The 24,880-nt window shown below is 35.2% G+C and overlaps 1 protein-coding gene and 2 long non-coding RNA genes across 8 annotated transcripts in view; 1 reads left to right on the forward strand and 2 right to left on the reverse strand.

Moving 5' to 3' along the window:
• LOC138332868 (dystrophin-like) overlaps nucleotides 1-24,880 on the reverse strand; it is a 305,298-nt gene that overhangs the window by 152,661 nt on the left and 127,757 nt on the right. The window lies entirely within an intron of this gene.
• On the reverse strand, nucleotides 770-4,753 carry LOC138332862 (uncharacterized). Its single transcript, XR_011209898.1, has 5 exons — nucleotides 3,874-4,753; nucleotides 3,106-3,185; nucleotides 2,469-2,589; nucleotides 1,237-2,178; nucleotides 770-1,185 (listed from the first exon to the last, which is right to left on the reverse strand). It is a non-coding gene; the product is annotated as an uncharacterized lncRNA (long non-coding RNA).
• LOC138332865 (uncharacterized) lies at nucleotides 4,631-7,190 on the forward strand. The gene is made up of 2 exons (XR_011209899.1): nucleotides 4,631-4,766; nucleotides 4,804-7,190. It is a non-coding gene; the product is annotated as an uncharacterized lncRNA (long non-coding RNA).

Raw genomic sequence — 24,880 nt, forward strand, 5'->3', positions numbered from 1 at the left:
TCAATCGACTCAATCAAATTGTTTTATTTCATATAGAGATTTAGATAGCTATTTATATACCATTTATGTCTCAAGAAATAATATATGTTTCTTATGTCTCGGATATAAGTGACCTACCTTACCTGGCAGAAAACAGCAAGTGTTCACAGTTCTTATCATGTAATCATGAGTAAATAATCAATGGTCTATCCTTTCGCAGAGATTTAGATAGTATACTATGTATGTCTCTGTCGTGGTGTAATATACCGAATGTAAAATGTGATTAACCTTGATAGAACTCGGCTTATCTGCTTATGGAATTAAGTTTCCATCACCAACTACATTTGATTGAAAACATAGCTTTTTTTAACGTAGACCATGCGTGTGCACAGTGGTCACTGTCGTTACTAGCAGTACTTAAAACTAAACCTGGTACTCATTCTTGAAAATTATTTTCTTCGTGTTGACATATAAAACTGGATAATAGTTAAGGCCATGACAACAGAGTCACCGAGTGATGAGCGGGCATTGTTTTGATTGGTCGTAGTATCAGTTTGAGTGACACTTTCCAGGTACTTTGTTTTCCAGGTACAACCAGAGGATCAGCTCGCGTGTCACTCTTACCTGTATGGATGGAGATGGACCCCCTGTGGTCAGCGAAAGCTACAGGATGTTTCCCACGACTTACAATTACCCATAATTATGTTGTTAATAAGTCGGTTAATGGTCAAGTGTTGTGACACCTGCGGATTGTAGTAGTCTATACAGTAGGCTAAAATACACATGTATAAGCAGTCTAAAGGCATCACCTCCCATACCGAAATAAAGTACAAAAAAAGTACACTAAAAAAAGGTCAAAAAAAGCATGCTTTTTTTGACTCAATTTGGAACCGAACTTACCTCCCGGTTCCAAAATGAGTCAAAAAAAGTACAAAAAGTACTAAAACAGGCTCATAAAAGCATGCTTTTAGTACACTCTATTGTTTTACACCATACAGAAAAAGTACAAAAAAAGTACTCTGTGGGGGGAAAAAAGTACAAAAAAAGCACACATGACCGTGGCATGTGTACTTTTTTTGTACTTTTTTTCATCCAGAAAAAGTACTATAAAAGTACAGTACTTTAATAGTACTTTTGAAGGTAGGCCAAAAAGTACTAAAATAGTACAAAAAGTACAAAAAAAGCACACTGTGTACTTTTTTTGACCTTTTTTTCCATCTAGAAAAAGTACTAAAAAAGTACAGTACTTTTTTTTACCTTTTTTTCATCTAGAAAAAGTACTAAAAAAGTACAGTACTTTTTTTGACCTTTTTTATCCAGAAAAAGTACTAAAAAAGTACAGTACTTTTATAGTACTTTTATAGGTAGGCCAAAAAGTACTAAAACAGTACAAAAAGTACAAAAAAAGTACTTTGTGGCGGAAAAAAAAGTACAAAAAAAGCACACAGTGTACTTTTTTTGACCTTTTCTTTTGTCTAGAAAAAGTACAAAAAAAGTACAGTACTTTTTTTAGTACTTTTCTATGTAGACCAAAAAGTACTAAAACAGTACAAAAAAAGTACAGTACTTTTTTAGTACTTTTTAACAAGCTCAAAACAAATTATAAACTGTATGAAAAATTTACTACTGATGTTGGTGGAAAAGTACCAAAATAATTAAGAATACAATATGAAAACCCAGGTGTACTCTTTCACTAATTTCAAATACTATGATAGAAATCTTATTTATTGATGGTTATAGGTGCCTCAGCTCACCTAGATGGACCTATTAGTATCTCTTATAACACAGAAAAAGTTTAGCAATGTTTTTCTTAAATGAAGATGCAATTCAAGGTTGTTTTTTTTTGTTCAAATAGACTTGTCTTAGTTAGTGCAGTGTTTTTTATGTGACACACAATCCAACCAAGATGGACCCACACATCAAGTTTAAAGATAGTACCTGGACATGGTAATGCACAGAAGAAACAAATAAATTAAGGGCCACACTCTGTTCAATATTTACAACACAGCATTGTATTCAGAGATAAAACATGTGTAAATTGTTAAACATTGGCATCAGGTTTTGTCACAATGTTGTCTACAATATAAATTTCAATATGTCAATGCAATGAAATCCTGTCCAAATCTTTTCCCCTTGATCACTGTCCAGTGCAAGTCCATTACATGCTGTTTTTCATTCCATTTTCCTGGCAGTGAAAGCCTGAAAAAAGACAAAGACTTGTGCTGGAACAATAATGTTTATGGATATATTAAAATGTCTTATTTTTTTGTTTGGCTCAAATAAATCTTTGCTTTAATTTTATACCATGCCATGTGTATGTATGTAACAACGTAAATTCCTCCATTTATTTTTCGAAGCACCCGCCTATATGAACGTACAATGAAGCCAGATACACTCCACACAGGATTTTAGTGTCTAAAATGGCATCCATATTTTTACATAATTGCTAGTAATAGCAATCTGAAACCAGGATAGATTGAAATATTTACCTGCAAAAGTGGCTTGATGACAGCTGTGGATTTTCAGTCTCTTTGATGAGGTGCATTCATTTTCAGTCATCAGCTATTCATTTGTTTTTGTTGACTGTTTCTTCTTCATAATTACTGTATTCTGAAAAGAAAGAAAAAAAATAGGATGTGCAATATGGATACAGTGTGAATGCATATGGTACAATAGTATACTCATAAAAAGTTCACACATGGCTAGATTAATTAATCAAAAATAAATTTACAGAACTAAATTATTTTAGTGTTTTTATGTACGCATGGCGCAGCGCCGTGCCCTTTTTACCTGACGCCATGCCTCGATCTATAACCCAGCCCTGTTTGTCCCCAGTACAGTTTTACTAAACTACCAAAATACCAGGCAGTCGCTTGATAATTATGTAAACAAAAGAGGTGTGACCACTCCCTGACCCCTGATCAACACCCCAGTGACCCTACTGTCATTCTGATAAATGACATTTTTCTCAGAGTGTTAATTCACTTAAATTGTAAGTCTCAATGAAATATTACTTAACAAAAAAGGAATGCAAAGGTTATGTTTAGATGGTAAAATAACTCTTTTTATAATGTTCATACATTGTGTATATTCACATGTTACCACCATCCTTTTATTAATATTTACCTGTTTAAATTAGGCATATTAATGTTATGTCTTTAACCAGTCTGCCCTCGATCATTATCACACACAGATCTGCAATTTGCCTGAAAGGAAAAATATGAGGTTATATATACATGACCTGATTGTATGGAAACACATGTATGAATGTGTATACACATTTAGATTTAATTGCAGGACTTAATTGACTGATGGACAGCAAAATGTAAATATGATAGGATTACATCATTGAAACATCATACCTTCTTGTCAAAAATGTCGTGAAAACAACGATATAATTGAATATGAGCATCCAAATCACACTCACATATTTAAGTTAATAATGTTATTTCATTACCCATGTTTTCAAGAAAACAAATATTATTTCCCAATCTAATTAATCACGATGAATAAAGTAAAGTTTAAAAAAAAAAAAAAAAACATAAAATAAATTATGTACCACAAAACGAAATTGTGGGCGATAATGAAGTGAAAATGATATGGAAAGTTCCATAGTTTTTTAATAAAACTTGTGTCCAGATACAATTTGTTGGATGTTGAATTGATTTATAACATTTAAACCCCCCTGCCGTGTAAATTTTCTTGTGATTTGAAATTGGAAATGATGTTGAAATTTACAACTGAACGGCAATGAAATAATTGCCAAGCCCATTCAAAAAGAAAGCACAGCTATGTAAACAAAAAATGATGTCTAACTTATTTCATAAACTGGGTGTTTTAATTGCATCCAAATGCTTTCAGAACGAAGTAAACAAGTAAGAGAAATGAACTTACCGTAACTCCATCCTCCATCGGTACTGTGTTCACCAGCTAGAGTTTGAGGAGATCGATGGTATTGTAACAATAAACAAAAAATAAATAACCTCGTGTCTCTGTGCAAACATCCTACCTTCTTTCGATGTTGGCCCAGCAGCCAGTTATATTTGTTTGTTTACATTCTGCAATCAGCTGACAGACGTAAACAAATATGGCCGCCAGCCAGCTGTTTCACATTCTGTGTTTCCCGCTCAAATAATCACGTGACAAACACATGTGGGGCCGCTTACGTCTTTCACAAAGGAATGCTGTACTATAATATTTCTAAACAAAATCTCTCAATTCCTCACGTTTTATTATTAACTTAGGACAAGGAATAAAAAACGCAAACAAATGAACTGGTGTGCTGATAAATCCACATTTAGTTGCTGTATTACAAACAGACACCTGTAGGCCTCTTACGTGATTCAAAAGAATGTTGTACGATCCTATCGTCTAAACCAAACCTCTTAATTCCTAAATTTTTGTTGAGAGTTTGTGATAATATATCAAAACAGAAAATATACGAACTATTATATTAATAAATCCACCTTTTGACGCGAGGTGTAAACCAATTTATAATCACGACAACAGAGTATTTGTAATAAGAACCATTTCCGGCATGTCGTGAAAAGATCGAGATTTTTATATAAAAAAAGATAAACAAAACCCTTGTTTTGGCATGGTTTGGAGGAACTTTTTAAAGTATCAATTTCATCGTTGTGATGCTGGAAAGATTATATAGTCACAAGCTATTTATCATCGTATAAGACCATGTGTCTGACCAGAAACATCCAGGCCTACGTAAACATGAGCCGTGAGTGTTTTGTTGGTTAGCCTACTATGATGTCCGAGTCGGTGTAAACAAATGAGTTGATAAAATTCCATTGACAAATTCATCTATGATAGCTTGTATTTCCTTTTACATATAAATCAGACCGATAGCATATTTACGTCAACAGTGTGTGCAACGGAGTATATCCCCGGCATGTCTATTTGTTTTGGTTAGTTTGTTGAGATTTTATACTGAAACCATTTAATCATTATATGAGGATGGAAATACTTTCACAAACTATTTATTATCGTATGGGACCATGAGTCTGACCCAGGGGAGAGTTTTGTTAGGTCCGTGCAGAACGACTAATGTACATGTGTTGGCTTGTTTACCTGGTTGTAAATAGTTATTGTGTGTGAAACCACTGGTCAGAGACAGGCGATTTGTGTGTCAGTGTGCACGTGACTGTCGATAATTAAGACTCTAATTTTAATGCATCTTATGCTGATCACATAGGCATTGGTTTTATGTAACATATATGTACATGGGCCTAGTGTATACTACTACATTTTAACTCATTTAGAGAGAAAGGGAATTGGAAACACATTTCAATAATATTTTAAGGTGAACACTTATATAAACACATTTCAACAATATTTTAAGGTGAACACTTAAGTGATTAGAAATAATTTAAACATTTATGGTAAAGAAATGAAAATAAAAACTTAGCATTAAGAATGTAAAATTATTCAAAACATCATCTGCAACATTCACTTATTAAATAAACATCTTAATTACCGGTAGTTGAATTATATTTCTTTCTAATGTTCAGTTGTAAACAATTTTTAATTAAATATATAATTTTGTTAAAAAAACTCCCCCTAAAAAAAATTGGAGTAGAAAAAAAATCAAAATAAAAGTACACTGAAATGGTGATGCCTTATGAAAAATTCTAAGTCCCAAAAAAGTACAAAAAAAGTACACAACATTTTTCATACTCTGTGAAAAATTCTAAGTCCAAAAAAAGTACAAAAAAAGTACTCTGAACATTTCTCATACCATGTGAATAATTCTAAGTCCAAGAAAAGTACAAAAAAAGTACTCTGCAAAATGACTAAGTCCCAGAAAAGTACAAAAAAAGTACTCTGCAAAATGACTAAGTCCCAGAAAAGTACAAAAAAAGTACTCTGCAGAATGTTTAAGTCCAGAAAAGTACAAAAAAAGTACTCTGCAAAATTTCAGAGTCCAAAAAAAGTACAAAAAAAGTACTCTGCAAAATTTCAGAGTCCAAAAAAAGTACAAAAAAAGTACTCTGCCCTGATGGTGTGTCCGGAAAAAGTACTAAAAGAGCATGCTTTTTTTGTACTTTTTAGAAAAAGTACTAAAATATGTCACTAAAAGCATCATAAAAGCATGCTTTATTTCGGTATGGGCTTGTGCAGAGATTTTAATAATGAAATTATCATTATCTCTGCCTTGCGTAAACTTTTAAACATGCACGGCTCGGTATCTTTTTACTAGAAATCTAATCTCTGTTTTAACAAATTACTTAATTATCAAACTTCGAGAATATTCAATTTTCACTATGTAATTTAAAAGGAGAAGAATTCGGAAAAAAATGGTCATATTTAATCATCCATTTGAACATGTTTCTGTATAATCAAGAACCAATTCAACATAACGAAAAGAAACAAAATATGTATATAATGTATTTCGTTGTTCAATACACGCAGATCATAGACAAAAATTAGGGCGGGGGGGTTAAAAAAAACTTGCGAGTTTGAATTATATAATACACAATTCATTTATAGTTGTAAACGTGTTTCTCTTCTTTTTAAACAATCTTCAACAGTACATTTATTGGTCATATAGATTATCATTATTGGTTAAAGAATTGGATATCCGAAATCTAGCAACTATCACAAATGTTAAATTCCTGACATTGGGCATTATATTTGCATTGTTCTTTCTCGACATGCCATATGTAAATAATTTTGCAGTTTCTGGTATAAAAATACATATACATGTAACCAGAAACATATATCTTCATGTACAAATGCATACATTGGTGTTTCTGAAGTAAATACATGTAGTGCTTGATACACTTGTTACATTTGTATATGTTATGTACGAGCGGTATATTTTACTGTAAACCAAGGACTTATAATTGTTTACGAATATGACATTATACGGCAATTACATGATGGTCCATCTATAACTTACCTGTGGACTGATATTTTGACACGTGACGTGTGCTAATCAACAAAGCGTGACAGGTCACTAAACACCCTTCTTACATAATCTGGTTAGCCCCCTAATTAGCCAGGGTTGACCACGCGTTTTAATTACAGCAGTATACAGGTATAGAGATTAACGCAGCACGACATTGGCTATATTCGGAAGTATTCTGATTTCAATACTTGATATCTGCTATTGGTATAAGACATTGACATTTTCAGCCTCATTTTTTTCGTCTGATCCGTGTATGTTTTATTTTCAAGTAAAGACATTAATGAATGAACTTGAGCGAAATATCAATAAGTCGTACTGTATTATATGAAAGCTGAATTTATTTCATCAAAACCAAATTGGTCGAAAAATACCACTCCTGATAAATTATAAATATTTGTGATATGACGGTTCTCAAAAACTTGTTATATAGAATTAGAGCCGCCAAATTACAGTAGAATTAAATGACAAAGATATATACTGGTGATTAGCAATATAATAATCGTGTACATGTATATATAGTTCTAAACACCGCGGATATACTTATTATGTACATTTAATTGTGTATAATTATGCAGAGATGGCAATTCATCTACGATAGGTACATCAATATATATGTATGGTATAAATCCCTATTTTCAAGTGTATTCCGAACTATATCTGTGATTGAGAATATATTAAACATGTATCGGACATGTACACAGGTATTTGTGCCTTACAAATCGATGTTCAGATTCAGATTCTTTATTTTGTTTAAGTGTTACAACTTATCGCAACATAATGCATAAGGTTCACACTTAGCCAACATTCTGAATATTTAGGTATACAGGTAAGGTATTTTGTTGGCCAATGGAGACTACGTGTGAAAGACAGAACAATAGGAGATAATTACAGGTGAGGCTATAGGCTGTTTCATGAAACTTTCAAGTTTTATAGGTATGTACTTTATGTGATACCCCACTTTATGTAAAGGGAAAAAAACGCTTGATATTTTGTATTATATGTATTTTAAATAATAAACACACGTTGTATATCAGAATGCATACATCCAGTAGTATATTTTGAATATAGCTACTACTTTCAAATAATTTCATTTTTAATGAATATATATCATAATGGACACAAAAAAGTTATTACATTTTGAACATAGCTACTACTTTACAGTCTGTAGAGTCCTCATGACGTCACAGGTCAGGGTTCAAAGCTTGGGGCTTCAGGTGTGTTCTAAGAAAAGTCGCATTATCTCTAATACCGTAATGGAAATCGTACTTTGTCCATTCTAAAATTTATCCAATGGTGCGTTTTGCAAGTTTTATACATCAAACCATTCCGTGTACACTAAAACGGAGAGAGAGAAGTACAGAAGTGAAAAAAAAAATCAGTAAGATGATTATAACAATTATGTGTTACTTATTCCAGCTGTCTTTAGAAATTGCAAAAGTAAGAAATCTAAACGAAAGTTGTATCCCCATTAAATATATATAATCCTCTATCTTCAGCCAGCCTCCGTATCCAGGTAAAAATGTACAGGTTTAGGTCGTTCATCGCAGTTGGTTCCTCATTGATTGGCATTTTTAACTGAAAAGCATATAAGAAAACGGTAGTTCAAGACAAATTTATTTATAAGAAAAAAAAAAAACGTTCCAGATAACAAATCGGCAAAATAACCGTTGTTCTCCCTTAAATAATTTTTTCCTACTGGTCCTAAGGACCGGCTGACCCTAAAAGTTACTGGTCCTTACAAAGTTACAATTCATCTCTATAGCTTACATAATTACTAGCAAAGTAATAGTTTTACTAACAAAATATATCTGCATATCCGGATTAGTATCGTAGGCTCTTAACAAAATTGGCCGAAAACCAGAATATTACCAAAATTTGTTTTGTACAGTTTGATCTTCAACCTTTCTTCAATTCTACTGCCATTTATGTTTTTTTATATCTTCTATCTGGACCAAAAGTTGCCTGTCAAAGGACCAGCTACATTATACAAATTGTCTACCTGACTATAAAATTGCCGGTCAAGGGCAGATGGACAGGCGTTAATTTTGAACGCTGAAAATAACGATCCCCGATGGCGTCTCCTCCGGCGTATCTGGATCCGTATCTGCACGAGGACGTAAATGTGCAAAGTATCACATTTTAATAATGAGAATTATACAAAGAATGGTAATCGCATAACATGTAAAAATTGAAATTATTTAATATTAAACGTTGCTACTCATCCTATATTTCCAAGGGGACACAACAATTTCGTAAACCTAATTATATATATACATGTATATTTTAATCATCCTCATGATTAATTCTTATTATCTTACTTAGAACGACGAATTTCGTCGAACAAGTAGTTAAAACACCTTAAGATAAATGAACAAATAAATAAACAGTAATGATATTTTTTCTGGGTTTTGTCTTTTTCTTGCATAATGCATCCGAATACGACATACATGTAGTGTGTATATCATGATATGTATATGAGTGTAAGTTGACCAATAATGGTTATGAAATAGGTTTTGAAAATCACAGGTAGGCGTGTCGGGCGTTGTATGCAAATATTGATAGTGATGAGCTGCGGGTCGATTACGTCACGCACCAAATTAGTCTCGTTACCACAATATATATTCTGATACCAAAAGGCGGATATCTTAGGAGTCCGACAACTGTTAACTAATAACTGATATTTTAGAAGCGATCTTTATAATTGTGTTTTTAATTTTAATCCTCATTTCTTTGAACTTGATGATAATCATAACTTACAGTCCGCCCATACAAAACATGCTAGGTAAATATTACATGTACCTTATAAAATATGTGTTTTAACTTCATATAATTGACAGATCGCCAGCTGTCAGTCAAGTCGCACATGACTTTGCATTTTGTATTGTGTATGCTACGATGTATGCTCCGACATTGAAAAGAAACACGTGCGTTTGCGAGCACGAGACGTGTTTATATTACACATGGCGATCGGTCAATTCATTTTCAGTTTTACTTCTTTTACCCGTTTGACATAATTGTGTATGTGTGTGTGTTTTTTCCTTTTTTACTTCAAATTAGTGTCTCATAAGTCAGTTTGTGTGGATATCATTATCATAATATTTTCATATGTACTAGTACTCTGATGAAAACTCGGTTGTTTCCTTTTGATTTTGACACAACAGCAATAAAATAAAAAACAAGAGATCCCAGAGGGATCTTGGCGCCCACCAAAGAATGATCTATGTCTGACAACAGAAAGAGGGATCTTTTCCCTGCTTTTCAAACTTTTACTACATACTATATATGAACCTTGAGAAAGATCCTTTCAGTACTTTCTGAGATATGTAGCAGTAACAAACTTCAATTATCAAAATTCAAGATGGCTACCTGTCGATCATCTTGCTGACCGATCTGTCCCAAAATGCAATATGCACAACTAGGGTCGTAGGGGAACCTACATATGAAATTTGAGAAAGATTCCTTCAGTACTTTCTGGGAAATAGTGTTAACAAACTTTAACTATCAAAATCCAAGATGGCCGTCAGTCGGTCGGCCATCTTGTTGACTGATTGGTCCCAAAATGCAATATGCACAACTAGGGCCTAGGAGAACCAACATATGAAATTTGAGAAAGATCCCTTCAAAACTTTCTGAGAAATAGCGGTAACAAACTTTAACTATCAAAATCCAAGATGGCCGCCAGTCGGCCATCTTGTTGACCAATTGGTCCCAAAATGCAATATGCACAACTAGGGCCCTAGGAGAACCAACATATGAAATTTGAGAAAGATCCCTTCAAAACTTTCTGAGAAATAGCGGTAACAAACTTTAACTATCAAAATCCAAGATGGCCGCCAGTCGGCCATCTTGTTGACCAATTGGTCCCAAAATGCAATATGCACAACTAGGGCCCTAGGAGAACCAACATATGAAATTTGAGAAAGATCCCTTCAAAACTTTCTGAGAAATAGCGGTAACAAACTTTAACTATCAAAATCCAAGATGGCCGCCAGTCGGCCATCTTGTTGACCGATTGGTCCCAAAATGCAATATGCACAACTAGGGCCCTAGGGGAACCTACATGTGAAATTTGAGAAAGATCCCTTAAGTACTTTCTGAGAAATAGCGGTAACAAAATTTAACTATCAAAATCCAAGATGGCCGCCAGTCGGCCATCTTGTTGACCGATTGGTCCCAAAATGCAATATGCACAACTAGGGCCCTAGGGGAACCTACATGTGAAATTTGAGAAAGATCCCTTCAAAACTTTCTGAGAAATAGCGGTAACAAACTTTAACTATCAAAATCCAAGATGGCCGCCAGTCGGCCATCTTGTTGACCGATTGGTCCCAAAATGCAATATGCACAACTAGGGCCCTAGGGGAACCTACATGTGAAATTTGAGAAAGATCCCTTCAGTACTTTCTGAGAAATAGCGGTAACAAGAATTGTTAACGGACGGACGGACGGACGGACGGAAGGACGGACGGACGGACGGACGGACGGACGGACGGACGGACGGACGGAAGGACGGACGGACGGACGACGGACCACGGACGAAAGGCGATTTGAATAGCCCACCATCTGATGATGGTGGGCTAAAAATAAGTCAGATATGTCAAGATTGATCGCGTCTAGATCTTGAAAGGAGTACTCACTTCATTTTAGCGTGAACAATTGCAAAGTGAAAAATCGTTGCACTATTCTTTTGATAGTTGAGAATATTTTTCCTTTACATGACATATCACTATGCCATTCTCCAATAAACAGGGTTCATGGTACATCGTTTTAGCTAGTAACAGCAAAGATGGCGGTCCTACACTCTGAAAAATGATTATCAGCACTAGTAAAGAAGGGATCGAAAAAATGAATATAATGACAGGCACTTACCGTTTTGGCTGGAATATGCGAAGTTGGTATTTTTACATTGAACAGGCATATTCATCGTATTTTGTTTCCCCGCTGGTCGATTTCAGGTCTTTCCAGATAAATATATATTGCACAGTGAAGATATCGAGGACAAGTAACAACATCCAGTCAATTGTTTTATTTTTATCTTAGTGTCAAACAATTTGCATCGTATAAAACACTTCATACAAATAATATTTTCATCAAACGTTAGGTATGTCCAGCTAATGATGGCGTACTTAGACAATTTACATAATAAATAAACTACATATATATACATGTAATTACATGAAGCAAAGCATTCTATAACGTTGCATGGTAAAAGTAAATAAGGATTTTGAGAGGAATTATCTGACATTAATTTGAATTGGTTAAAAATATCTACTGTTTATATTCTGAGTATAAACTAAAAGAGGCAATATCGTAAAAACATCATTCAGATGGTAAAAAATACCAGTTAGTTAAAGACATTTGAATTACAGGCCATATGCATATTGTTTGAATTTGTCTTCACAACCATTTGTATGTCATCATGCCAAAAACGGGGTATTTTGATAAAAACGACGAAACTATACGACACATTCTAATAATAGATCAGTATATATCAAATCTTGAATTAGTGTCAAATTTTGGAAAGACAACACATGGACATATAATGTATATATTATCAATAGTATATTTTATTAAATACTGAATAGGATTGATTCACAAAGCACGTGTTAACACATCATTCTATTTTAAAACAATTTCTTCATAGTTTCCGATGAGCAAGTTGAAGAAGTTTAGTTCGTTAGCTAACTATACTCGTCCCTTTAGTTTTAGATTGTGTCATACTAAGTAATCATCGCGGCATGTTTGTCAAAGCTGAAACGATGTCAATATCTACCAACAGATCCCTTGGTGACAAATCTATGCCGAAGTGTATCATATCGCTACCGAAGCAGATCATATCGCTGTCGGAGCGGGATCGCTGCCGGAGCGGATGATCTCGCTGCCGGAGCGGGATCGCTACCGGAGCGGATGATCTCGCTGCCAGCGGGATCGCTGCTGGAGCGAGCATTAAATCGCTTGCGGAGCGGAACCGCCGCGGGAGCGATCTCGCTTGCGCGGATCCGCAGCGAGTTCCGGGCGAGTTCGCTCGATTGTCGCTCGTCGTCGCTCGCGGCGCGATTTAGTCCCGAATCACCCTTCGGGTAGTGTATGTTTGAATCAGAAGAGTCCATATGTGTATTCAGGGGTGAATGATTTAGTAAGGAGTTATATGTTTGAATCAGAAGAGTCCATGTGTGTATTCAGGGGTAAATGATTTAGTAAGGAGTTATATGTTTGAATCAGAAGAGTCCATGTGTGTATTCAGGGGTGAATGATTTAGTAAGGAGTTATATGTTTGAATCAGAAGAGTCCATGTGTGTATTCAGGGGTGAATGATTTAGTAAGGAGTTATATGTTTGAATCAGAAGAGTCCATGTGTGTATTCAGGGGTGAATGATTTAGTAAGGAGTTATATGTTTGAATCAGAAGAGTCCATGTGTGTATTCAGGGGTGAATGATTTAGTAAGGAGTTATATGTTTGAATCAGAAGAGTCCATGTGTGTATTCAGGGGTAAATGATTTAGTAAGGAGTTATATGTTTGAATCAGAAGAGTCCATGTGTGTATTCAGGGGTGAATGATTTAGTAAGGAGTTATATGTTTGAATCAGCAGAGTCCATGTGTGTATTCAGGGGTGAATGATTTAGTAAGGAGTTATATGTTTGAATCAGAAGAGTCCATGTGTGTATTCAGGGGTAAATGATTTAGTAAGGAGTTATATGTATGAATCAGAAGAGTCCATGTGTGTATTCAGGGGTGAATGATTTAGTAAGGAGTTATATGTTTGAATCAGAAGAGTCCATGTGTGTATTCAGGGGTGAATGATTTAGTAAGGAGTTATATGTTTGAATCAGAAGAGTCCATGTGTGTATTCAGGGGTAAATGATTTAGTAAGGAGTTATATGTTTGAATCAGAAGAGTCCATGTGTGTATTCAGGGGTGAATGATTTAGTAAGGAGTTATATGTTTGAATCAGAAGAGTCCATGTGTGTATTCAGGGGTGAATGATTTAGTAAGGAGTTATATGTTTGAATCAGAAGAGTCCATGTGTGTATTCAGGGGTGAATAATTTAGTAAGGAGTTATATGTTTGAATCAGAAGAGTCCATGTGTGTATTCAGGGGTGAATGATTTAGTAAGGAGTTATATGTTTGAATCAGAAGAGTCCATGTGTGTATTCAGGGGTGAATGATTTAGTAAGGAGTTATATGTTTGAATCAGAAGAGTCCATGTGTGTATTCAGGGGTAAATGATTTAGTAAGGAGTTATATGTTTGAATCAGAAGAGTCCATGTGTGTATTCAGGGGTGAATGATTTAGTAAGGAGTTATATGTTTGAATCAGAAGAGTCCATGTGTGTATTCAGGGGTAAATGATTTAGTAAGGAGTTATATGTTTGAATCAGAAGAGTCCATGTGTGTATTCAGGGGTGAATGATTTAGTAAGGAGTTATATGTTTGAATCAGAAGAGTCCATGTGTGTATTCAGGGGTGAATGATTTAGTAAGGAGTTATATGTTTGAATCAGAAGAGTCCATGTGTGTATTCAGGGGTGAATGATTTAGTAAGGAGTTATATGTTTGAATCAGAAGAGTCTATGTGTGTATTCAGGGGTGAATGATTTAGTAAGGAGTTATATGTTTGAATCAGAAGAGTCCATGTGTGTATTCAGGGGTAAATGATTTAGTAAGGAGTTATATGTTTGAATCAGAAGAGTCCATGTGTGTATTCAGGGGTGAATGATTTAGTAAGGAGTTATATGTTTGAATCAGAAGAGTCCATGTGTGTGTATTCAGGGGTGAATAATTTAGTAAGGAGTTATATGTTTGAATCAGAAGAGTCCATGTGTGTATTCAGGGGTGAATGATTTAGTAAGGAGTTATATGTTTGAATCAGAAGAGTCCATGTGTGTATTCAGGGGTGAATGATTTAGTAAGGAGTTATATGTTTGAATCAGAAGAGTCCATGTGTGTATTCAGGGGTAAATGATTTAGTAAGGAGTTATATGTTTGAATCAGAAGAGTCCATGTGTGTATTCAGGGGTGAATGATTTAGTAAGGAGTTATATGTTTGAATCAGAAGAGTCCATGTGTGTATTCAGGGGTAAATGATTTAGTAAGGAGTTATTTGTTTGAATCAGAAGAGTCCATGTGTGTATTCAGGGGTGAATGATTTAGTAAGGAGTTATATGTTTGAATCAGAAGAGTCCATGTGTGTATTCAGGGGTGAATGATTTAGTAAGGAGTTATATGTTTGAATCAGAAGAGTCCATGTGTGTATTCAGGGGTGAATGATTTAGTAAGGAGTTATATGTTTGAATCAGAAGAGTCTATGTGTGTATTCAGGGGTGAATGATTTAGTAAGGAGTTATATGTTTGAATCAGAAGAGTCCATGTGTGTATTCAGGGGTAAATGATTTAGTAAGGAGTTATATGTTTGAATCAGAAGAGTCCATGTGTGTATTCAGGGGTGAATGATTTAGTAAGGAGTTATATGTTTGAATCAGAAGAGTCCATGTGTGTATTCAGGGGTAAATGATTTAGTAAGGAGTTATATGTACCTTATTGTGTACTGGGGTTAGAAGGGAGAACTGGGTTATTACCAGAACAAGAACACATCAAGCCCCATCAATTAATAAAATCAATCTTCACCTTTCTCAGAATGAAAACAGACCATGCAAGTTATAAATTTTAAGAAGGACAATTCATGCTTTAACAGACAAGGTCATTTATGGTTGTTTTCCATTATATTTTTGATGTGCTAAAGATATTGACTAATTATTTCTATATTTCACAGAAAAATCGTGAAAAAACCCAAGTTTCAAACTTGTAAATGGTCCAATAACAGAAATGCCTTATCATTCTTAATATATCTGTTAGGCATGCCAGCAGACATTATTCAATAACCAGGAAAAGACAACTCCAAATTCTTGTGATATCTCCATTTCCAAAAGCTCCCGTGAAGACTCAAGAGACCAATGATTGGATGATTTTCCAATTGGAACCATAGCAATACCCAAAGGTGCAGCTAGATTTACTACAGCGGGGGAAATAATGTCTGTCTGGATACACCTCGCCGACGGCAGCTGGAATCAAACTTAACCGCCCCTTAATCGCAACTTCACTCATGCCAGTAAAGCAAACTTGAGATGCTACTACACAAACATATGCTAGGTAAGAAAATAAGCACAAAGGTAAGAAAACAAGCATATTTCAAGTTATATACATGTAAATATTTGTTTACAAATGTTTTGGTATCAAGTGTTATGAAATCAGACGGGAGGGATGAAAAATATGTCTAGAGTCTTTTAAGTGTTGATGTTGTTCCATATCAAGTTTCCTAACCACAAAGCATACACTCAAGTGTTTTATAAGTTATCGTGGAAGAAGTGCTTCTGACATTTTAACACCAAGAGAAAAGGTATGTTTTATGTTTCCTACAGCATATTTCCTCACACTGCAAAAAAAAAAATACAAAATGCTTTTTGAAGAGCAGAAGGAAAAGTTTTCTGACATTCCGTCATTAACAGTTGATTTGGTAATGGAAGACCTGCTCAGCACACAGGTAGGTGATTATAACTCTTTGCCTCCCCATCTAACCCAATGACTGATACAGGTTTCTCTACTCCAGTCCACTCTGGTACTATCTGTACTAATGGCTTCCACTAATGGACACCCTTGTCCTCCTAAGGTTAGTTCTACTCCCTGATCCCTCCTCAAGGCCAATAATCAGTAATATTAGAAACCCTACTACCACCTATCTACCACCCTGACTGGTCAATCTTTGTTTAAAAATATTAGTTATCCCTCCTTGCCCCTCTCAAACATCGACAACTCTACCTCCTCCCCCAATGAAAGGTATAGAAGTGGTGATCATGTGCTGAGGGTCACTTATACCCCTTGCCCCCCCCCACCAAGGATAATTATTTCACCCCCTCCCCTCCTCTCCATGTATAATGAAATCACCCCTAACCCCCTCCTGCTCCCTCCCCAGGTATAATGACATATCACCCCTTCCCCTATATGGCCCCTCACCCCCCCCCCCACCCCTCATTAGATTAGATTACCCCCTCTCCAACTCCTTCCTCCATCCCCCAAAGTATAATGAGATCAACCTCCCTCCTCCCCCCCCCCCACCCCACCTCAGGTATAATGAGATCACCACCCCTATCTGTTCTCTGGTGATTAACACAGTATGTTTTACCCTGAGCTTCGGTCCACACCTGATTTAGGTCCATCATTATCTCCTTTACATGCTTATTACTTTACCAGGTGACTTACAAGATCTACTAGTTGTGTTTTACTATCACAGGTCCTGACATTTGGAAATATTTGGGACTGAATGTTAGGTATCTACATATGCCTCATTATCACCACCTAAAAATGGCCTTACTTTGTATATCAGGATTTCTATTTATATTATCCATTATCATCATCAACCTCCAAAAATAACCTGAAATTTATTTCATCTACGGTCCTAACATTTATTTAAACATACCCCCAGTCTGTGATACATCTATCAAGGGAGCTAACCCATCCGACTGTTGATTTTGGTAGAAGCCAGGCACATCTAGGTAGGATTTACTGCCAAATGATAGAAGCCATTCTGTTTTTATACCCTTAATCCCAGGTGATGATTCATAAGGGATCCATCTAGCTACACAATACTTACATTACAATCAAATATTACTGGGATGTCTCAATGAAAACATTTAGATAGCCTGGGCTTCAACAAGAACTCTAAAACCATGTCTTGAATGATGACAGTTACATGATATTGTGCAATATGATACTGAATTCTAAGGGTTAAAGCAGTCATCAATGCAATCATGCTTGTTTGTTTATTTTATTCACCTATACAGTTTAACTGTGAACCAATAAACAACCAGTTTTATTATCGGGGCAATCATTGTAGTAGCTGGTGGCTACTTCTTTAAAATATAAATATTTTTTCATGTCCATAATTAATATTATTCAGACAAATTGAGATAAACAACCATTACAGAACAGAAATATGGTCCACAATCACAGCTGAGGGCTTTTATTTCATTTTACTATTATTACAAGTAATTTATGTATGTGCTAGGTTAACCAGGTCAAGGGAAACCAGCGTACTCAGAGAAAAGCCACCAACCAAATTTGATCAGTACCATGCATCTGCTCCAAGTGGCATTTGAATGTTATAGAGGTGGGGGACTACAGTAGTAGTATGTTGGAACACTGGCCAGCTGACACAAAAACAAACTTTCACATAAGTCTGTAAGACAAAAGGATCTGCACCTAAATACATAATCATACATGTAATCTGTATAGAAACCTAAACTGGTGGTAAGGATTAACCCAGCTCCACAGTGTCTTAGAGGCACGAGATACAGCCCACATACATCAGTCCTGATAGTGCTAGCATTAGAAGATATCAACTCTTTAAGGCTGTCACGTATCTTTATGTACTGTACATCAAAGCTTACAACTTTTCCCAGTGGCACCTTCCAATAACATTCTGTATCAAAATCATACACGTACACGAACTATATTGTCTTTTGTGGAGAAATTGGCCCCAACAAAAATTACAACTGAATATGTCTTTAACTAAAACTTATGAACTATGAACTTGAAGACCTTTTTTTCGTTACTATGTTGATCCTCAGACCAAACTTTCTTCAAATACTTGAATACTTCATGGTTCCAAAAATTTGAGCAAACAAAGTTTGGTTGCATGCACTTAAAACATTTCCATTCCAGTATGAAATCTGCTTTATAAAAAAATGTTTCTCACAGAAGCTAGAACTAGTCTAATGACATTAGTTGCTGAATACAAGAGCTCACTAGAACCTGTTGAAGATGTTCGTTCTAATGCATTCTGAATAACCAAATGCTGTTAAGCTCGTAAAGTGCACCTCTACATCGTTAAATTAGAAAAGTTCAAAGAAGTTTTCAAAGGTATGGAAGATGTTTTTTTACGAAAGTTTCAGACATCCAGCTACTGCCAGACTTCAGTGCTTTGGATCTGAAGTGACAGGCCTACTTTGAGAAATAAATTATACCTTATTTTATTCTGTAAATAAGTGAAGCAATCACTGTGGCCTGATAATGAGTTTTAAATGTTTCATGGAAACTTCTCTATAAATGGTCCATGACCAAACTGCCGACAAAAAAAAATTACCATAAATTTGAAGTAACGAAACAAGAATCCAAATGATGAACATCCTTATATATTTCTTCAGATTTCAAAGTTGTATATCAAATTCATACATGTTGAATGCATTTAATAGCTGCTTACAACAAATGTTGAGATTAATTATTTCATGAATACTGTGATAAAAGATCTTCATGACTGCAAATTATAAATAAACTTTGAAAACTCCCACACTTTCTCACCATGTCTATGATACCAAGGAATTTATTCCTTTTGATGAAATGTTTTCAATTTGATGTAAAATAAAATATAATATTAGAAATTTTTGTTAATCAAATTAAATATATTTCTGTTTACTGAACAAAGAAACAAATCAGACACAAATTAAGGCTTACATTTTTTAGGACCCATGATCCAAATACCATGACGACGGCGATGAAACAGAGAAGAGCCAGGGCGAGGAGGGTGGCGAGGAGGGAGATGAGAGACATCACTTCCTCTGCCATTATACTAATCCTTAAAGCCACAGATGACACAAAAATTATTTCTTCTTTCTGATTCTCCAGGAACGCCACACTCGCATAACTCCACAATTAATTAAGTCACATGGTAACACTTAACTTAATTTTTCAAAGAAAAGTGTATGATTTAACGATTCCAAGACAGAGAAAATGCATGAGTTCCAAACGTTCTGATTTATATTACAGGTGCTGTTATTGAATTTTGTTGAGTAAAACTCCAATGGAAATAAATTTAAAGATATTGTATAACTTTAGCATCCTGTAAAAGACATCTCTAGTTCTTTGTTGTACAAACTCAGACAAAAGATGAATTAAAGGTGTGTGAGTATATCCCAGAACACTAGCGAAATCTTCAACACTTTGCCTGCGTTTCTCACCTCCAGGAGCAAAATTAAATCTTCATTATCAAAATACTTGAAACCATTCCAATATGGCTCAAGCTGTCAACACTGTTAATGACATGAGGAGAAAATTCACTGAAAAATTATCGAAAGCGATATCTGTTTTGGCTGTTATCTTGGTAATAAAAATTCCATTTTTTTTTTTTTTTTTTTTTTACAGCAGAAGTAATGAAAAGATTTTCCAAAAGATAAAAGATTGTGCAGAAAGAAAAGCAAGAATATTGCTGCAATTTTTTTTCTACAAAATCAATTCCAAAAATATAGAGAAATCATAGAAATTTGACAGGAAGTGGGCAGATTACGGCTGGTCATGGCGCGAGTGAAATTTGGTCTCCCAGAAAGCGAGGTACCAACTGTTGTCCCATATCATCCCGAGTAGACATGTGGGAAACATGTGGTGGTACAAGACAATCACAGCCACGAACATGTGCGAAAGAGCGCACACGTCGCCTCTGTAACATAGGTAGCTATTAACAAGCAACAAGGAAGAGGAGAAGAGGGACACACATATTTGTGTATTTGTTGGTAGTAGTTAGGCTGCCCCCTATAGGTAGAGCCGAGGAGGAGGAGCTCCCAGTACTACTCTATGTATATACTATCTATATATACAGGCCTACAGCTGATGCCATAGAACTCTAGGTAGTCAGGTATATGAATTGTTACTATGCAGAAACAACAGCAGGGTTTAATCCAAACATTCCGGCCATTAGGAACCGGATCAGGTGGCAACTGACACCAGACTTTACTATCAAACAACTGTTGGAGTCTGTTTCAGGCAATATGGCCTCTACCTTAGAATTTTACTTCAAACAATAACTCTTTTTGCATTCTGAAACAATAACAAGACTACCTCACAGTGTACACTCACATACAATACCAGTTATAAACCCAAACTACAATACATCTCTACGTTAGAAATTTCCATCAAACAGCCTCTATCTTAGATCGGAATCACTTACTGCAAGGCCACTTTTTTGTGAAATATTTGAACCAATGCATTCATTTTACAAGCAGATTATTTAATTGAGAATGGCTTATTTTCATGACTGTACTATTTTCAAGATGGCCTAGTTTCATGACAAAATGTCAAGATTTTGGGGTACAGTAGTATGCATAATTTCAAAAATATTTGACAGTAAATTTTTACTTTCATTTTGCTGGGAAATATGACGGATGAGTAATAATCAAATATGATTTAGTCCAACATTATACAAATATGACAGCGATTTGACGAGTTGCCATGTTCAATGTGGCCTCCATCTGGCTGTACATATCATTTATGAGCTGTACAGCAATTCTCCTCTAGATGTGACGCTGAAGAACTTGATGATGAAGACATTCCTTGATAGAGTTCAGATGGAAGTGCTTGACATACAAGTTGCCACGGTAATGACAGAGGGCTGATGGACATTCCTGAGGAAGGGTAAGCCCATCCACAGCATTTCCCTACCTATCTACACAAACATCCCATAATATTCAGGGCTGTATAGTTTCTGATCCTACATACAAAATATGTATACTTGCAAGTGCATCAACTTGGGTATCTGAGTTTTCTGGAAAATGAGAGAAATATGTGTCCAATCATATCACTGCATGTCTCACTCTCTGTTGTTCAGCAGTTGCCCTTGAGCAGACGACACTTCCACTCTATCTTGATAGGACAGACATGATTATTCTACTGTATGGCTTAAAGTATCTTTTATGAATAAAGTTCCACCAGAAAGGTATAAAAGATAATTCTGTGTCTACAATTCAGTATACCATTTCTTCACATTATCACAATGCTGTCTCGATAAGATAGTTAATGTTTCTTATTACACTAATAACAACAACTCAGTCATCTGATGCTGACAACCCATGACCTTTCAGAGCAAAGCATTACACACTTTTGTGATGCTAAGGTTTTGAGTGTTCTTCATATCCTTTTGTGATGATGTAATGCTTCCTGTATTTGTTTTCTTTGGCATTTGGACCACTGACTGGGTTTTCCTATGAAGTGGCATAGTTTGAACGAAATTGGAACTGGCTTCTTTTTATAATGAAGGCAAACAATTGAAGTACAAGACAAAATCAAAGATTATTTTTATATATATGTACATTGACAGATTGTTTGTGGCTTTTTTTCAAATCACAAATACAGATTAATACACATTGTTTTGATTTGGACATTTTTTGCAATGTAAGGAGCTAGAATCTTCTTCAAATGAAAAAAAAAAATGCTTGTGTATATACATAATCTGCAAATGTACAAGGATGACAGTTAAACAGAACACACAATCAGTACAGACTGTACATTTCCAGATGACAATAATGACAAAGGTAATCAGTGAAGATAGAAATGGCTGACTTCTGATTGGATAAATTGGCAGAGGAATTTATTGTCTAAACATGTAATAACCGATACGTATGGCACCAATTTGGCAAGAGAGAACTATCTAAGTAAGATAGAAGACAATACCTAGAAAAGGCGTCAAACTTATGTTGGGTTCAAGATTTCTTGTCTAATCTGATGCGACATGAACGACATTGTATTGTTGATGTAACGAGTGGCCTTACATCATAGCTACTAAGGACGGGGATTCAGTAGTTGTGTATGATTCGTAAGTTAACACTTGTTCCAGAACTACGAGACATATTTCCCACCCTGCCTTCACAGTAATGTCTTAAGAGTTGATGGTTCTGTTAATTAGACAGTAAACAAACCAGGGGCACCAGCTGATTACTAAAAACAATAGCACCTTAGACCAGGTAGTGGACACCGTGCTGAGAACAGCAGGCTGCCGGTGATGTTGCTGATCAAAATACTGACAAAGTAAATAAGCTATATCCGTCCAATGTAATGAAAATAGATGGGGCAGGTAAAAGATAATTAGCTGTAATGTGTAGAACGTCGAGACTTGATGTTGTAAGCATTAACAAAAGCGGTATTAAGCAACCATGCATTGTAAGATGTACAAGTTCCCAAGCTTTGGGGTATGGACACATGGCCAATATTTGTGTATGGTATGTACAAGACCATACATTATACATACAGGAAACTCTGCATTCCAAAATGTCACCAAGAATTCACTAATTTTGTAACATGAATGAAATAAATATTAGGCTAATTCAAGTAGCAATTCAGAATGCTGACATTATGGACATGCTAGATTAGAATTTTTATATTTGATGTCAAGTAATTTACATGTTATAGCAATGATCTTTGAAAAAAGTAATTCATTTGTCAATCATATTATAATAACAAGGCCAACAGATGAACTCATGGAGATCAAGGTAAAAAACATATGAACGGCCAGTAATTTACCCATGGTAAATAGATTTCTTGTCTGTACAGTGGAAGCTGTACTAAATCTGCCCGGTTATCCATGAAAAAAAATCATCAGCTCTTTGTGCCAAAATAACTTCAGGATAATAGCACTCCTGACAACAACCAATTAAAGATTGGTTTGTAGTGTTCTCCTCTCAAACACCGCTCATTTCCATTTCATCCCAAAGTATACTCCACATAGATACACGAAACGTCTGATTTATTGACGAGGCGGAAGACCGCTTTTTTGTCTAATTATTCCAGTTCACCTCTCTGAAGTGAGTGCTACGAAAACCTCAACACACACAAACTCAATCAAAATTTTTCAGACATTTTATGCAATAAATTTGTACAACCTTAGATGTTACTGTTGAGACACAATAAAAACTGCCTTCTACTCATTCTCCTCAGCATGTTCTGATTTCCTTGGGTAACTTTGAAACGAAAATCAAAAGTTCTGCTTCATTACAAACCTTTTGGCCTATTAGATGGCTAAAGGGATTTGGTATTTGAAACACCTCCAATTGGTTATGGCGGCCCCAACTCCTTCTGTATTCATTTACAGTGTTTTTACTTGGATGTTTGTAGATAGTAGAGATCGTTAACAAGTAAACAATGGTTAATTTCTGGTTTGATGTCTATACAACATTACGTTTATATCTCCCACTTACAACTACATATAAACACCACATGGCTCAACTCAAGTATCAAATTATCAGGAACATTTCAAAACTTCACCACAAATGTCTGCCAAATAGAAAAGGCAAAATAAAATTAATTTTCTTGTTAGGTCTAGCTAGCTGTTGGAAATTGTTTGAAGGAAACTTAATTTATATTTTTGTGCAATAATGCATTGATTCATAGCTCCTTACAAAACAATTAAGTTGAATTTTTTTTTCAATTGTTTTAATTACAGTTATTTTCTTTAAAAAGTTGGACACTTTTATAAGAATATACACATCGAGAATTGTTTATTCTTCTTTAGATACAAAACTAATGTAATTGTAATATGAAAGAAAAGCTGGGTTTAATTTCAATCTCAAAACACTTGATACACACAAATGCCATTCCATTATGTAAATACCCAATACTGCAGACAAAATGTCTGAATTCTTCCATACTAATTATTCAATTATTGAAACAGCTGTATTTTAGATAAAAGTTCTCTATGTTCCTTTGTCTTCTATTGAAGGCCAGCCATTAAACAAAGGGAGACCACTCTTACAAAACAATGACTACACACACACATTGAAAAATATGCCTAAACTGTATCTGTGATGCTGAAAACACCATACATGTGACATTGGTGTCTTAATCTGACTGTTGGCCAATTAATCCAAACATCTTTATATATTAGGGCAAATCTGACCTTTTAAGGGAGTCAAATTTATTCTATTAGATTTAACTGTATATGCAGGTCTAAATATGAACCCATACCATTCAAGGTCTGAATCAAGGAAACACAAAGGTCTAATTTAAACATTTAATTGTCCAATGAGATCCAAGTCAGACCTTTACACCAACAAGACCTAAATCCGGCTCTGACTTGTTCCTTCAATGTTCACACCTATTAGCATCATCAATAGCTTACTTTGATCCTCCATCCATCAAAGTGTCTCATTCCACGCTTCTTTCTTCAA

Source organism: Argopecten irradians, chromosome 1 (genome assembly GCF_041381155.1).
Source record: "Argopecten irradians isolate NY chromosome 1, Ai_NY, whole genome shotgun sequence".
NCBI classification, from domain to species: Eukaryota; Metazoa; Mollusca; class Bivalvia; order Pectinida; family Pectinidae; genus Argopecten; species Argopecten irradians.